The sequence below is a fragment of the Syngnathus scovelli genome, chromosome 18 (assembly GCF_024217435.2).
Source record: "Syngnathus scovelli strain Florida chromosome 18, RoL_Ssco_1.2, whole genome shotgun sequence".
Taxonomy (NCBI): Eukaryota; Metazoa; Chordata; class Actinopteri; order Syngnathiformes; family Syngnathidae; genus Syngnathus; species Syngnathus scovelli.
The window spans coordinates 6,833,481-6,851,509 of record NC_090864.1 but is presented as its reverse complement, the minus strand read 5'-3'; the positions used below and the strand labels follow the sequence as shown (position 1 = coordinate 6,851,509).

The window sequence follows — 18,029 nt, the reverse complement described above, 5'->3', positions numbered from 1 at the left end:
AGGAGGACGCCATCTGTGAAGTTCGCCGCGATTCAGCCGGGAGACGAGCCACAAATAAGCCTCTCGGCTGTCTGCCGCCGGCTGCCTTTCAGTCGGAATCCTCCTCTCAGCTCAGTTCAGCTCTCATTAGCTTGGCCAAGGACACCAAAGTCCAGCTGAGGGACGTCTCACGTAGAAAACTGACGGTTACACGTCATGTGGTGGAAACGAGGCCCTTAAACTCGTAAGCAGACTCAACAATACTTGCCGTGGGTACGGCTTGCAGATGAAATACAGCTCACTTTAAAATGCAAAACAAAAATTTAAAACATGAGTTACAATTGTGTCACTTGAAGCATAAATCAAGCCATATATAGATTTGTTCCAAATTTAGTCCAGAATGGTGTATGCTTGTTGTAAATTTGGATTAATAAAAATCAAAAAGGGTGTCAAGACTCGTATTGGTGTTGTCTGGCTACTCGTGCAAGAAAAACATCGACACCAAGACAAAGGCAGAGTTTTTCGACCTGCCGCTGGCACGCTTGTCAAACGTGACAATGAGTCATGATGGCGCAAAGCGAAAGGGACAATGTTGTTTGCGGAATGAGCTGGAATCGATATGTCGCGCTTAATAACATTTCAAAGATGATGTATGATTGACGCCAAAAAGAAACTCGCTGCTTTTTCTCTTCATCTGACAACAACAAATTGGACGTAATAACGAAATGACAAATGTCGGCATCTCTTTTTGGGGCCGCGAACCGGGGGGGAAAAAAACAATAGATTTATTTCACTTTATCTACAGGTTTTCCAACGACATCTCAACAAAAGAGTTTCTAAACAATGCATGTTGACTTTCCAAATCAAGCATGCTTCAACTTTGGACAAATGTTACCATTATACCGTCACAAAATGAAGATAAGTCATTTGGTTTGTGCTTGTCTCAGAGAAATATAATATAATATAATATAATATAATATAATATAATATAATATAATATAATATAATATAATATAATATAATATAATGTGGAGCCCATTTGAATGGTCATATATAATATAATATAATATAATATAATATAATATAATATAATATAATATAATATAATGTGGAGCCCATTTGAATGGTCATGCATACTCACGCGCCATTTTAATTTTTTTTTTTTTGTTTTAATTGCTTTGTGAATATGTTTCTGAACACGTTATATGCAAATAGTAGTGGATTGTATCAGTGGCTAGTATTTGGGAATTTCAATAAGGCACCGGGGACAACTACGGGGGTCCTCTGTACCCGGAAGTAACTAGACAGCGAGCGGGAGTTTACCCGGGTCTGACTGTAACTGCCGCTGTTGTGCTGTGTGTTACAGGTGAGTAACGCTGTTGAAATGACGATGATCTGAACTCGCAATACTGCTGGTAGTCGGAGTTAATTATTGTTTGAGAATATGATACATACGGTTATTGTTGTCAATGTATAATTTTGCGTATAACACGGACAGTGTGTGACGTTTGTAACGGATCCTCTGTACCCGGAAGTTAGGGGACAGTGAGCGGAAGTTTGGCCGGGTCTGACTGTAATTGCCGCTGTTGTGCTGTGTGTTTAAGTAAATTTATTATTTTGACAACAAATGTGTGGAGTGATTCGCGTCCATCCGTGCGACAATAATATAATATAATATGATATAATATAATGTATAAATATATTATAATAACACTTTTAGAGTTTTTATGTACTTACGTAATTAATAGGTATTTTTAAAATGATGGTGCCGTTTTTGTTTACGTCTATATAACCTGCTGGGTCAGGGCTTTGCTGATGCAAAGAATAAGACTTGTTTACGCGGGAAAGCTTGCTGATAGTTTGCATATGAGTTCTTTGGGTGCAGTTTTGAAGAAGTTCATATAATGGTACAAATCCGTACAAGTGACTGGGCCGCGTATTAATCCCTTCACCGCCAACTGAATGTATGCTAGAATTAGCATTTATATGGCCTGTCTGTGCGTCCGAAAAGCAGACAGACGCTCTGTCAGGGCTGAGCCGCCGACTGACGAGTCCTCCGGCTAAATTCTGACATAAGACTCCGGTCTTCAGGATATCAGGCCAAACATTAGCATTAGCATCAGCGATTGTTGGCATTTGTCTTCTTCAGAGGCTCGCAAATGTTTACAGTCTTTGCCAACCATCGGGTGACGGGTGCAAGCTTACTGTCACTTTCCAACTTCACCAAACTTTCTCGATTGTCAAGCTAAACAGAGATAGCTTTGGCAATACGCCTATCGTTTGCAATACATGCTAATTATCAAACTGATATGAGTTTAATATCTGTTTATCTCTGCTAAATTAACAGCAACTCAAAATAAATGTTGAGGAACCTCATCTGATTTTTAAGCAGAACTTAGCTTGTATCCTTTTGAACATCCTAGAATAACTGCAGCGAAAAATGATTCTCCAGAATTTTGTCAGGCACACCGCAGTGGATGTCAAACCTGCCTAACATTTGTCAATTGGTGGCAAGTGTTGCACTAAAGCTACTGAGTCGAAGCAATTTCACCAAATGTGGTGCCGGTATTAGTTTGCATCTGCCTCAGGCTTCCAATTCTTTCTCAGAGCAATATTGTGCCTATAAATACCCCAATAAATCAACAACATGAATTTAAAAAAAATATATATTGATTTGAAATAAACCCACATATATTACAACAAGCTCCAAAGAGGATTTTAATAATCCTGTTCTCTGGGGTCAAAGTGTTTTATTTGTTTATCGTCCTCGATCCATATTTAGCACTGCATTCAAATGATTATCCAAATAATTTTGTTCCAAGGAAGGATGATGTAAATATGGGAAATATCATGTGGCAGCACAGTGGATAAGCGATTAGCACCTCTGCCTCATGGTCAAAAGGTTACAAGCTTAAATTTCAAGTTTCAATGTTTTCTCCACGCTTGTTTGGATTTTTTCTGGACACTCTGACTTATTCCGACATCTCACAAATATGTTAGCTTCTTTGAAGTCACGACATTGACTCCAGACAAGAAGACGGAGGACTGTCTAATTTCATGTGTTATTTGGATGCCTTTAATTGACACGTATGTGACTGGAGGGGCAACGCCGCTCTTGCCCCGAAACCAAACCCTTCGCTAACTATCACATCTATGATGTGGGTCAACGGATCGTCTTCCTCCAGGAATCTTACATGTCATACAAAAGCCTAATTGATTGGAATGGAAAGTGAACTGTGTGTGGTGCATATACCAGACTCCCCCGCCACCTCCCCCAGTTATCTTGCGCCCACGCTGGGCGCCACCTCCTCCCCCCATTGAACCATCCAGGAAGGTCTTGTCATCGCTTCCCGCTGAGATAGAAAAACGAAGCTGTGGTCTATCCGCTGTCATTTCTCATTAACGAGATACCAATCGCTCCTGACACCGTGTAATTGCTGAATGGTAATTTCTGAGAGGGAATATTCCGGAAGAAAATCACACTTTGAATTGGAGACGGGAGGGATTATGACACACAGAATGTAAAACAAGCCGCACCTTCCCCTGCTTTTATTTTCCATCCATCTATCAACGCGACGCCATCCGTCGTTGGCTCAAATGCGACAGTCATTTTTGGATCATCCCCAACAGCCAATCAGAGGCCATGCCAGCGCTAAATCTCTTCATGGTTACAAAGAGGCCGCTCGTCTTTCTACCTTTGCTACAAAGCGATCGAGATCCAAACTGATTGCCGTGGGATTATCCAGGGATTTATTCAATATTAAGAAATTGGCTGTTGCTCATTTTGATAATTAGAGTTTATTCTAATTAAATTGATATCAAATACGAGTGCGTATAAAGACATCCGTGAGTTCGTCAGTTCATTCATCACTGATCATTTTCATTGCGAATACTAATCGAGAGAAATTTCGGTATGCGCATTGAAATCTGTATGAAATAGCTTCAAACAAGACATATCAGTATTCTTGGATTCTGCCTTCCGTCTTTCCTTATAGCTTCCATCTCTGACAACCCTAACCTGTCATCAAAATAACAAATAAAAATATCTTTTGGACCCACCATGTATACTGGAAGTCACACACGTGACATGAAGGCAAACCAAGGCAACGCCAATCAAGTTATTGATTGGAATGTGCCTCTTCATGCTATGATTGCTCGGAGGTGTAGGACTATCACATCATCCCAGGGCACAAAGATCAAAATCCATAAACCCCATCGAGGACGTAAACAACTTGTAGTAGATGGGGCGCTATAGCAACAGTGGAAGAAGCATTTCTTCATGGGCTCATCGTTCACATTACGAAGCTGCCATGACCTCCAGTGCCGAGCTTCCACTCGCAATCGCTGATTAGCGTCTGTTGCCACCCCACCCCCAATCCCCGCGGTTACCACTTGGAAGTTAATCACATGACAAAGGGTGGCTGGGAAGGATGGCGGGGGGTACAAAGGTGAGGATGAAAGTGGGTGCAGTCGGATGAGGAAATTCTCAAGACAAGAGCCCAAGTTTAATTGCCTCGGGATAATCTCATAGTCTTCTGGTTATGCGAGCTGGCCACCAATCCCCAGAAAAAAAAAACTTTAAATCAACTAAACTTGAGTTACTTTCAGCAGCATTAGTTTTTCTTCTCAAATTAGATCCTTTTTCCATTCCTACATTCATTTGTTCCTCTAATTTGATTTCCAGTAGTAGATCTGGTGAACAAAAGTTATCTGTAAATTAGATTTGTGTCTATAAAACTCATTTTTTTTAACAATGTTTTTTTTCTTCTCAAAACTGCAGCGACTGTGTGAAGACTGTGAGGTTTTGGTACGTGAGGTTACTCACAGTGTTTTTTCCTCTCGGCAGCTTCCAATGTAACCGACAAGATTTACACGCCGTCGCTGGAAGGACTGAAAGGTGCGTACAGCGATAAAGTAACCGTGGCATAAACACAAATACACGCACGTTTACAACACCAAGCAGGCCTTAAATAACATTTTAAAGGTTTGTGTAGGGAAGGGTCAACAACAGATGGATTTTAAACCCGACTGTGTGCTATATTTCTGTTCTATTGCAACAGACCAATTCTGGCTGGCTCTTAATCATATTTACAGCCTTTCTGTGTCCCGTGCTTTAACATTTTAGTAAAAGGATTTTTCCTGGATCAAATTGAAAGAGTGTCAGTGGTAGGTATACCTGTCCCACGCCCCCACAGTGGCTCAAGCAAACAATTTATTTCAATTTTAGAGCCAGTGATGGACAAAAATTTGATATGCAGGTAAAACCGGGAGTAGATTGTCGTTGAGCGTTATCCGATTGAATTTGTTCATCTAAGGCAAACGTTGCTATTGTGCGGTCAAATTGGGTGCGCAGGTGTTCCTCCAGTCAGCCTCTTTATGAAGCCGGCTGTTGCTCCATGCGGACCAGATTCACTCTTCATTAATTGGACCACTGCTCCCATTTGTTGTCGTGATGCATTCATTGTCGAGTCAACACGCGGGAGCATCTCTCGGCAGCTGCAGCCGGCAAATGGCTTTGTTAGAGCCACGCCACACTCCACCGCCTTTGACGGATTCATTCAGAGAGACTTTGAATCCAGACAGTGGCGGCCATCGATTGGATGCTCGGCAATCCAAAATATTTGACCACCACCAAGGTTGAAACGTCGACTGAAAGTGATTTGTGTAGCATGTGCGAGATGACTCGAACAAACTTTTTGGGATCGTAGCATAGCCCGGAAGAACCATAGTGTGTGAAGGGATCCAAGCTTAACTACATCATAAGTGTCACCAAGTTGACACAAAGAGTTTATAAATTAAGAAGAGCTAGCCAGCCAGTGTTATGCGGCGGAAAAGTGTGACAAGAACCTTCATTAGATTGCTCGGAGGGTGTGAACGTCAGCAGCGCCCGTATGAATGTATTCACCCCCGTTTATTTACAAGCTGGAAAGAAGCATGTCAAGAGAAGAAAAAAAAAGCAGCGTGGAGAAGAGTAAAGTAGCTTGAGAGAGAGTGAGAATGATGAAAACCAAATTGCTTCATGAGGAAGAAGAAGCGTGTGAGTCATATGCCATCTCGCAAAGAATTGGCCAAAGCGATCTACCAAAGTAATGAAAATGTCGAGCATGTAAATACAAGTCGGCGCGGCTATAATTACATTTCAAATCCACTATGGCTAAAAGTCGTCGCCTGGATCTTAATAACTTCCCTCATGAATCAATTTCAATTTCTGCGCGCGGATCGATCGCGTCGGATGCGGAAGGCAGCTGAGTGTGTGTATTGTGTTTTTTTTTTTTTTTAACCGTAAAGATGGGGGGGGCTGATTAATTTTTCTCTATTTCTCTGTGTGGAAAATGGAGGCATACACTTTGTTTAGATGGTTGTTTACATCCTGGCCCTGTTTTCCCACAAGTACATTTGACACAAAACAGTTTCAGTCAGTGGGATCCAGTGCAGTTGTACGCTGCTAAACACTTGTTGATATTACTGCTTATTAGGTTGTTGAGATATATATATATATATATATATATATATATATATATATATATATATATATATATATATATATATATATATATATATATATAAAATATATATACGTATATATATATAAAATATATACTATATATATACATAGTCATATCCAAGTATCCAAATACATACATATAGCTATATTAACATATATACATACACATGTAAATATACATATACCGTATTTTCCGCACTATAAGGCGCACTTAAAAACCTCAAATTTTCTCAAAAGCCGACAGTGCGCCTTGTAATCTGGTGTGCCTTATATATGGACCAATGTGGATGAGGACTAATTTATTAAAGTAAGTTTTACGTGTTTATTTTGTGTGTTGTGTGATATTAACGTTTGAGCAACGTTGAGTCATTGATATATTGTTATTGTTTTCACTATTTCGAGTGTTACTATATTGGGATTGCATTAATGTTTGAGCAACGTTGAGTTATTTATTCTATGCGCCTTATAATCCAGTGCGCCTTATATATGGACAAAGTTTTAAAATGGGCCATTCATTGAAGGTGCGCCTTATAATCCAGTGCGCCTTATAGTGCGAGAAATATGGTACATATAATACTGAGAAAAATCTCACACTTTACTGCAGTTATGAGTCAATCTGGTACCAATGGGTAATGGCGGATTATTGTTCATGTGTGCGTGTGAGCAGCATGCGAGGTGGTCAGCAAAGATGAAGTCACACTCTCGGTCTCCCTTCGTGTAGACGCGTCTTTGTGTACGACATGACAGTTTTGCGCCAGACAGCTGCTGGCTCCTCTCAGCTGTAATTGGTCCAGCTCTGCAGCGACACCGTCTTTTGACATCTGGCAGACGTCGTGCTGAGAGAACGTGCGACGCGCTGCGGGCCCCCGGATCGCTACGCGAAACACATTTCACGTCACCCAATATAACGTCGGCGCTTGGCACCAGAATTCTGTTCTGACGAAGCAGCCAAGACAGCGACGTGAGCACAATTCCGACTTCCTCCTGACTCAACTTGGCACCGCCAAAGAAGCTAATTACATTACTAACTCAACACTTGTACATTTGGAGCTGCTCGCATAACTGGGCCGCACCATTTATCAAATGCTATAGCAAAGTCGAGCTACCATCTGCGGACTTAATGAAAACATATAAAAATTAGAATTGCGATCATTGGCATTTTGAAGGCCGATAGCAAAGCCAGAACTTTGAGCTTCAAAGGCGGGAAGAAAAAGAAAAGGGGCTGATGAAAGCGAGGCAAAGGGTCATTAAACAGCAGGGCGGGAGACGGCGAGCGACAGCGAGGGAGACATCGAGTCCCAACTTCATCAAGATGGATCACTGGCATCTGGCGCCTTGGAGGACCTAGTTAGTAACCCTCCACACAAACCCCTCGCTCGGCTGTGAATCATCAACGCCAGCCGCTCGCTTGTTGTATCTTTTGTCACGCTGGCTGACAAAAAAAAAATGGCTGTAATGAAGGACTATGCGGGGGAATATCAACACAAGCGCCTTTTAAATCAGACGGCGTTAATGGTGCTGTGGCCGACATCAGCTGTTGCAATCAACAAACACTTAGCGCCGTGATTAAAAGTGCCAATTAATGTCTCAACATTATTGAAAAGGCTCAACGAGACAGGATTTACTCAAGGTTCATGTCAAGGGCAACCGTAAATCACGCTTGCCTTTTTTTGTTTCGACGTATCGAGACTATTCACGTGTGGTTTAAATGATATGAAGAACGGAAAAGCAAAAGCGGGCTTTTGGTTTATCCGGTGCAGATCCGCATAATCAATTATAATCACTACTGTAAAGCTGAGGATTTGGTCATGTGCCGATCCATATGAGCGGGGGAGGGGGGAGGGGTATGCAGTTTCCTCTGTACTAATGACGAACCCCAAGGAGGTCGAAAATGCAACTTGTGATTTTGTTTTGGCCGATGGCTTACCCGCAAACAACAACAGGACTTACCGAATCGAATTTTTCTGAATACGTGCGGCAAAAAGTGACATCACAAATACATCTGATGGTTTTCAATACATCCCAGATTTCAGATGCGGGGTAGCCACATAATATGTGATGTCAATCATTTTACAAGTGAAAATCCTGGATCTGCCAATGCCACGACAATAACGCAATCTCATCAAACAGCGACCGCCACACCACGTCGTTCGACTCGTAGCGGCACCACTTCTCGAGTTGTTGTTATTGTGCGGCAAAGCCAAGTGTTGTCGGCCTGATAACGGCGAAATATTCCCGCTGCGTTAATCTGATTGAGACGGTCCTTACCTATGCACGCTATCGTGAATATCATATCCCTTTTTCGACCAGTCGGGTTCTGCCTTTTCCAAGGGCGTCATCCGCGTATTGATCGGTAGAAAAGTGAAGCGATATGGATATTAGCAGGCTAGAAGCCGACCGAGGTGCCCCCAAGTTGATTCATAGCCGCCGAGGAGGAGTTCAGTTCCAGCCCACTTGGCATTTGAAGGAATCAAAGAGTGAATTTCAAGCAGATCCAGAGGTGGCACTCGACCCTGCGCTTGGTGACCCCGCCAACACCGTGCGGTTATCTTTCAATTACCCGCCCTAATCCAGAGTTTACAAGCGTTTGACTTTGTCCCGGCCGCAATCACGGCGCCATATTTCATCCTAATGATGTTCCGCGGTTGCACAAAACCGCTGCTAGATTATCATTCGGCAGATGAGGCTGAGGCAAGAGTGAAACATTTTACTGCGGGGACGGACCATTATTATTTTCCTGACCGAGCCTTTTCCGGTAATCCGGCCGGCACCCCCACCTACTCGCTGGCTCCCGCCCCTCCCGATATAGCCTCAACCTTTCTTACGGCTGTCACTGCAGGGAGCCAATTAACACATTGTGTCCGAGGGAGTCATTCCTCCCTTGTGTTTTTGTCACACTGCTGCCTAGTGGACCGAGCCACACAAATTAGCAGTGTGGGCTGGAAGGCTCAATTACCTTTTAAGGGCTTCGGAGGTAGTCGGTGTCAGGCTGCCTCGCAGCTTCCTTCCACCTGCCTCCACAAGCTATCAAATGAGGGGTGGGAGGAAGCGGGCCCGCTCGCCGTCTGATGCCCAGGGTCGAATTTCCAACTGATCTCATTCGCACATCTGATTCTCAGCATCACCTCCCCCAGTTTCTTCTGTCTCAACCCTCCCTGTGTGTTGTCTATCGGCGGGAGGCGGGGGGGAACCGCCCGAGAGTCCGTCGGTTCAGGCGGACTAATGGAGGTGTGCTCTCGAGAGGTAGGGCCACAACACGGAAGCTGTTATCTGACAGGGAACGTCCGACACGGATGAATACTGAACTGCTAGCGGTCTTAAAAAAACAGAGCACGTCGGATATTTCAAGCATGAAAGCAGCTACACGTGTTCTATGACTGTACTCGGAAAACGATGATAATAATTGAACGGCAACATCTACTCTTCTCCGTCCTGAGTCGTCAGTCGGACCGGCACATGAGCGAGGATGACGGCTTTGAATTTATTTATTGATAGTGATATATTCATCTGGGGGTATGCATAATGCATGCGGCCCTAAGGTCTGCATAAATCTTTGCACAACAGGAAGGGCACGGTGATGAAAGAGCAGGTCCGCCGCCGAGTCGGCACGACGATGATTAGTGGCCACCCGTCACGTTGCAAATCAAAGCGCGGAGGCCAGGCGCTTGCACAACTCCGCCGTGTCGTCTCAACGCAAACGTAACCTCGCTCGCTCTCCGACGGCTAATTGCGCTACTAATTAATTGAGTACAGTCAACCTTCACCATCCATTAGGGACCAGATCCACAACCAGTAGTAAACATTTGCTTAGATTGGACTCCACCAAAATTCATTTTGAAAGCCAAAATATCCACAAAAGTATTATCGATCCCCTTTCTGTACACGATTGTGTGTTCCCTCTGGAAACCTTGCAAAAGTTGTGTCCTATCTGATAAAAGCACTCTTGAGTTTTGCCATTTTTCCCGCCTAACAGAGCTCCACTTTTGTGTTGAAGCTCTGAAGTGGCGTGGGAGGCGAGCGCGGGGAGAACGACCACTTTGGCCCGCATTTCGCTTACATGCAAATGTGCTGGAGAGCTGTCACATGATGCAAACATGGGCTCGGCTCCCTCCCTGAGTGGCCTCCTCAGCTCGGAAATTGCAATCGGAAACCGCAACCCTTGTTTCAAATCCTGCCTTGAAACTTTGTATGGCAATCCTAGCTTCACTTTGAAAACCCAACTCTGGCTTGAAACCCTACCACAGATTCCTTGAAACCCAGCCCAAAACTTTCCCGAGTTTGAAAACCCCTAATCTTGTTTGGAAGCTCATCTGCCTGGCTGGGTGCCACAATCAGTGAGCGAGGAAGACAACAGCAACTGTCTCCTTCTTTGAACTTGTCAAGACCACCAGGGGTCACTGTTGTGCAGGCAGATTGATCCTGCCTTACCCCCACGAGAAGCGAGAAAAAATCAAAGCCTTGTGTCCATTGTGAAAGGACCCAAGTGCACTCCTCCCATCTACAGTATTCACCAAACCCATTTAGGCATCAGCATTGACATACCTCATGTGAAACCATAACCAAACGCTGTCTTGGAATCCAAAATGCAAAGTCATATTGCCTTTTTTTTTTTTTAAACCCTGACTTGAAGCCTTACAATGTGCCTCAATTTCAAACTCTAATCCTGGTTTGAACACCAAATCCTACTTTAATACCATCGTCTGTCTTGAAACCTGAATTTGCATTATGAACCTCGTCTGTTAAGCCGGTGGTAGAAAGTTCCCAACATCAAAATTTTGCGATCCTAATCATCAACTGTTCTGATGATGTCGTACTGCGCCAGAGCTTTCTGAAAGGTCGGCGTGGTTTTTCCCCTCTCGGAGGTAAATAAACATTAGAAGCAGAAAGCGAGTGCAAGTGGAAGCAAAGCGAGTTGACGTGCCGGCGCGCAAACAAAGTCATCCATCACTGACCCGCGGCCGGCGAGGTAAAAAGGTCGGCCGCAGTTAACCTTTATTGGCTTTAACGGTTCACAGGCGCAATCAAGCGAGTTGGGGGTCCCCGAGGGCGAGCGCCGGCACTTTGGAGAGGTCGGCGCCCGCAAGCCACAGCCGACGTTCCATTACCATTTGTTCTCATGGCGCATGTACGAGCCTGGCCTCGTTAAAGATGTTTTTTCAGCAAGTAACCTCTGACCCCAACAAAGTTTCCCATCGCTCTAATTTCCTGCGATCCATTCAGGTAAACACGTACTGCACGAAATCCTTGAACTTTGGCTTGACACCTTACTTTGATAGGCTGGCGCTGACTTGAATACCTCGCAAAAAAAAAAACTCCTGGTCAAGATTCTTCTCGTGTTTTTTTTTTTTTAACAAGTAACCCCTGATTCCCAACAATGGTTCCCATCACTCTGATTTAAATTAGTTTGCATATAGACAATCGCACAATCAACAGAGAATCATGGTCAGGCCAATAAGTCGAATTTAACTATCAATTTTAATTAGTCAAGTATTGCCAATGTAGTGATTTATTTTTTAACACTCTCTGGAATACTTTTGTAGAATACACAACTTGTAACAAGATGGCTGAAATCAATGTTTGCATTGTTTTCCCGATGACAAGGAAGAAGAATAGAGGCAATTGCGCTTGACGTCTATTTTATTTTCCGGCCGAATCCTGTGTCCATTCTTGCTAATGGTGACGCGTTTAAGTCTTTCACTTGTCGTCGTTTTTCCACAAGGCTCAACGGTTTCTCATTGTGTGCGTTATACGGTCGACATTTCATTGCGAGTTGTGTCCCCCGCTCACGTTGAAGCATCAATCAGCCTCGTATTGTTTCACAATGACGGCATTTATGTTGTAATAAAAGTCAAATATATGCGCTAATCTGCCCCGATCGTTCTTGTTTACGGCTTTTGGTTTTACGTTCTCCCCGGCAGCCTGCCCACATGAGAAGTCATCATTAGGAATTGAAATTGTTTTGGGGGCTGCAACAGACAACAGTGGCTGCTTCATCCTACCATTTAAAAATCAATAAGCTCTTGTACAAGCAAATAACAGTTAATTGATTTTCTTTTTTTATGCCACCGATAGTTTTGGATTTATTCCGGGAACTTAATAAAAGGATTTAGAAAATAGAATTAGGTGGATGTGGAATGTGAAACCAAACACAAAAATGTAATGCTTAACTTAAAGCCACACTGTGAAACTCTCCATCGACACATTTGCATGGAACCAGAAGACTTTTTTTTTTAAATCCTTAGGACCTTTGAACCCGTACTTCCGTCTTGGAAGCCCAACGTGAATTTTGTTCAGTGTTGAAATCCAGCCCTCATTTCCAACTCAAATCTGGAACTTGAACTCTAACCACGGGAGTTGTGTTGAAATAGAAGTTGCATGGTAGAGTGTAACGTATTTTCCACACTATAAGGCGCACTGGATTATAAGGCGCACCTTCAATGAATGGCCCATTTTAAAACTTTGTCCATATATAAGGCGCACCGGATTATAAAGTGCATAGAATAAATAACTCAACGTTTCTCAAACATTAATGCAATCACAATATAGTAACACTCAAAATAGTGAAAACAATAACAATATATCAATAACTCAACGTTGCTCAAACGTTAATATCACACAACACACAAAATAAACACGTAAAGCTTACTTCAATATGTTAGTCCTCATCGATGAGTCCATATATATAAGGCGCAATTTTTGAGACAATTGGAGGTTTTTAGGTGCGCCTTATAGTGCAGAAAATACGGTATATTTTTTCATTATGTGTTACGATTGGCATTAATTGAAGTTGTTTTTAAATTACAGTGGGTGTAATTCCTTGTTTGGAGTTTGAGTCAACATCAACTGTGACATTTAACAGCTTGAACAGTAACAGTGACAAAATTTACCAAAAAAAGAATCTCAAGGAACACACAGCATTCAAAAGAAGAAGAGTCATCAAAAAAAAAAAAAAAAGTCCCACGTTTGCTTCACAAATCAAGAAGTGTGCTGCAGGAACATAAAAAGTGTCTCTCAGGGTGATTAGCGGAGATTCATAAAGCTGCCGGGTACTTTGCATTCATTAAGACGCCATAAAATATAAATCAAGAGGAGTTTGTCACAGTCGATCTTACGAAAAGGGAAGCAACACAAGCAATAGTTGCGCCTGAGTGACGTGCTCGGGTGAGCGCGTCGCTCCATTATTAACGGCGACGATTATGACGTCAATTATTAACGAGCGCTGCTCGGGTTTCCGCTGCACACAAATCAAAGACGCCGCTTTGTCACTGACGGAATAATGGGGGGTTCCAAAAGTCAACTTTTCAAAACAACTCCTCTTTCTTGGCAAAGTCCCCCAACCCAGTTTCAGGCACTACCTGAAAGCCCAACCCTAACGGAGACTTAAAATCTCAAATTGACACCTTCGAACCACGATGAGTTGAACCATACATAATCCATTTTTACAACCCAAAAGATGCAAAAAAAGCACATTTAAAGGTTTCAAAAGTGACTGTGAATTTATTGAGTTAACAGCAGAGGTGTCAAACTCATTTTTGTCACAAGCCGCATCATAGTCATAGTTTCCCTGGGAGGGCCATTATGAGTCACCGTCTTCTTTATACATACAGTATAGGCTACACAACAAACTGAACAAACTACTTTTGAAATCAGAGTCTAGTAAAAAAAAATATTTTAAAAGGCTGAATGGTAATGATAATTGCTAGTAATGTCTCTATTTTGTAAAAGTGAAGACATTTGTAATTTTTGTAATGGCAAAATTTGTCTTCGCGGGCTACATAAAATGATGTGGCGGGCCGCATCTGGCCCCCGGGCCTTGAGTTTGGCACCTATGCTTTACAGCAGGGGTGTCAAACTAATTTTTTTCGCAGGCCGCATTGTAGTCATACTTTCGAAGTGCCATTATGACTGTCAACCCAAATAAATGTATGAGCACCTCATATTATATACAGTATAAGCTACAAAACAAACCGACAAATAACTCATTGCCAAATCAGACTAGTAAAAACTGGTCAAATTAAAAAAAATATATATATTTTTTAAAAGTGAAGACAATTTTCAATTCTAGTAATGACACACGAATTTGATGCACAATTTGTCTTCGCGGGCCACATAAAATGATGTGGCGGGCCGTATCTGGCCCCCGGACCTTGAGTTTGACACGAGCTTTACAGGATTGCAAAATTTCCAACAAAATCACAGCAAAGCTAAAAAAAAAAAAAAAACAATACAAGGAGGCAACAAGTTTGTATCTCAGCAAAGCCATGTAAAAAAAACACAAAATAACTGGAGGCAAAATTGAACTCAGAAAGCAGAAGAAACACAAACACAAAGCATGGACTCTAGCGTATATGAAATAGAAAAGTCAAACTCCACATTTTGTTCCTGGACACAGCAGGATAAAATGAGAATCTAACAAAGGACATGGCTCGATACAGGCCAGGTGCACAAGTTGGAGACAATTACCCTAATGAGGAGCCTCCTGAAACGAAAAGTCAAGTTTCCGAAACGAGAGGAAGCCGACTACCAAAGTAAAAGCAGATATAATGACATAGAAAAATTTCAAATGAACATGACCAAACTCTTAGCCAGGCTTGAAACTGCAATTTGAAACACTCACCATATTTACCCTTATCTTTTTAATTAATCAAGTCGCTTCCACACAATTTCATGTTTTAATTTACGGGTTAATAACCGATGAAAGCCGAATGGCTTAATGAAATCGTTTGAGCTGAAAAAAAATGATGCAGTAAAATTCTGTTGTAGGAATACAATAAAAAAATAAATAAATCTGGCATTTTACAGTTCTGGTCACATTCTGTTGGTGTGCTCCACAAATCTCAACGCAGAACAATGATTCTATTCCGATATCAATCGAAATATCTACGTATACTTCCTGTCTGGGGAATTTATCCAAAGTACAACCCACGAGTTTCCCCGCTGATTGTTGCTCGTAAATAAATCAGACCAAAGGCTCATTTTAGGAGATAATTATAAGACCGAAGCTAGTTTGGCATTTGATGATCTTGGTAAGTAAACTTGTGACAAAAACAGCCCGATGTGTGTGCCAAACAGGCGTATTGTAAGTGATTGCTGTGGTCAGAGAACAGAAAGTTATGCGGGAAAAAAAAAAAAAAACACTGAAACAGTTGGACATTACTCAGCTGAGTTAAATCTGCAAGCCCGTAGATCCACAGCTTGATGTTTGGACTTGGCTCGCTGACAAGCAAGTGCTTGGACGTGAATGCTAAACAGCATCTTGGAAAAAAAATGAGAAAAAAAGGGAGAAAGTAGACTGAGCCCACGCCAAGAGAGAAAAGGCGACGTACGGCCGAGAGCGTTGGCTTGATTGCGATGCTAAACAGAATGCAGCGTGGCCTGTTTCGAAGGTCCAGCTTGCTTGCTTCGGCTCCTTTTCATGGCACGCATTAACCAACGCCACTGCGCAAAAGGTCATGCACGGCAGCAAAAGTGCCAAAGCTGAATGGGAAAATTACAAAAAAGCAGCAAACTCAATTTTCAATGAAGTGGATCCTTTTTGTTGTTGTTTCTCAGCCGTAATGCATTTGGGGCACTAAAAACTGTTTGTTTTTTTGGAGTGTTTTTTTTCCGAGAATCAATACAGCACTTAAGCCAGGGTACCAACATCGGTCAGAAAGAAGTGGACACTTTTTTTTGTGTGTTTGTATGAGTTTTCTTTTTGAACCCAGACCCTGGTTTTAAATGTGTGATTTTGGTCGGGAAAACATGTCAAAAGTAATTTGATGGCTTCTGACACAGGACCTGCAGGACTCCAAAGATCTCCGTAAAAGCCTTCGGAACATATAATGGATTATTTTTGTGTAGCAAGAATTGACACAAGACATGGGACGATTACAATGTATTTTCCGCACTATAAGGCGCACCTAAAAACCAATTTTCTCAAAAACCGACAGTGCGCCTTATAATCAGGTGCGCCTTATATATGGACCAATATTGAGCCACTACAGCAGGCGTGTCCAAAGTCCGGCCCGCGGGCCAAATGTATATATCTTATATAGGGACAAAGTTTTAAAATGGGCCATTCATTGAAAGTGCGCCTTATAATCAGGTGCGCCTTATAGTGCGGAAAATACGGTAACTGTTTCTTCTTCATCTCGGCGAACAGAGAAGGGAGGGACGAGCAGTTACACAACAAAGAAGCCACTGTACAAACAGAATGGTGATACTCAAGTACAACATGAGTAGCTCAGGAATGTAAAATTAGCTTACCGATAATGGGACGTTAACATTTGTACCTTTATTTACATGTATCGATGTACACGTTTCTTCTAACTTAGATTGATTTTTAGGCTGTCTCAATTCCCCGGGGATGAAAAGACAGCAAACTTCCAAAACGACGACAATGTTTGTCCCTTCCTGTCGGTTCAGAGAACAGGAATACGGGTAAATAATAGATGAGCGTATTTGGAGCAGTGTCCTGCACGTCCGCAGGGGTTTTGATATTTTGGCCGGATTGATTCTTGAAAGTTTTGAGAAGGAGGTACGAGTGGGAGAGTTACTTGGCGGAGGCGTCAGGAGGAACAAAAAGAACCGCAAGGCGCTTCCGGAATGAGCTTCTCCGAGTGTGATTGAGCGGCGGCAAGATAAGGACGGTGACATTAGATATCCCGGTGGGCGGGTAGGGGATGGGTGATTAATCTCATTGCGGCTGATGATGTGTCTGACGTGAGTGTCGTTGCCGGCGGTGGCGAGCTCGCCAGCGTGCTCGCCACCGCTCGGGGGAAGGCTCCTTGGCTTACAAAGACAAGGAGAGCGCCCGCCGCATTGATTGCTTTGCGATTTGATTAAACTCTCGGCCGCTTTCCAAATGTGAAACAATAGCATGGAGGTAATCTCACCTTCCCTCCTGAGGTCGCGTGTAATGTGCTTTAATGATATGGACACGCCAAAAACCTCGACCGGGACTTTTGGAGGAGTTATAAACACACACACATATAAAATCAACATCTAGACCAGAAGTGGGTGAAGTCTAAGGGTTGCCAATCTTCCTGCAGCCAAATAAAAAATACAAAAAAAAATAAATGCAACCACTCTGCTGGCACTTTCAAGAATCAGTCCAAACACAAGACGACCTTTCCTTGGAATCTTCTTTTTGGGACCCCGTCAAACTCTTGACTTTTCACTCAGGCATTGCGTCCCTTCAGCTCACTCCATTAAATCCGGCAAATCCCTGTAATGACGACAATTAACCTGGAATAACGGCAATATTAGCGACACGGGCTAATCGACTCGACTGTTATTAATTTTGACGTTAGGTTCCAATTAAAGATAGCCAAATGCTGATTTCATTTGCTTTTCATTTCGGGCTGGCAGATAAGGAGGCCATTGATCACACCTGAACGACTCGCTATGTGAGCGCCGCTAATTAAAGAGCCAGATTGCAATTAAGATTAAAGCCGCGCAAAGTTTTCACACGCACTAAATTGTGTTTCGTAGAGAGTATGATGTCACATAATCCGAGGACAACCCGGAGGCCGGCAATTAGTCCTCGCTCATGAAATATTCT

At 42.7% G+C, this 18,029-nt stretch overlaps 1 long non-coding RNA gene across 1 annotated transcript in view; it reads left to right on the top strand.

Annotated features, from left to right (window-relative positions):
* Window positions 1–1,243: 1,243 nt before the first annotated feature.
* Window positions 1,244–18,029, top strand: part of LOC137839645 (uncharacterized) — a 71,031-nt gene continuing 54,245 nt past the window's right edge. The window contains exons 1-2 of the long non-coding RNA XR_011085678.1: window positions 1,244–1,345; window positions 4,826–4,876. This is a non-coding gene — a long non-coding RNA (uncharacterized lncRNA). The remainder of the gene's footprint in view (window positions 1,346–4,825; window positions 4,877–18,029) is intronic.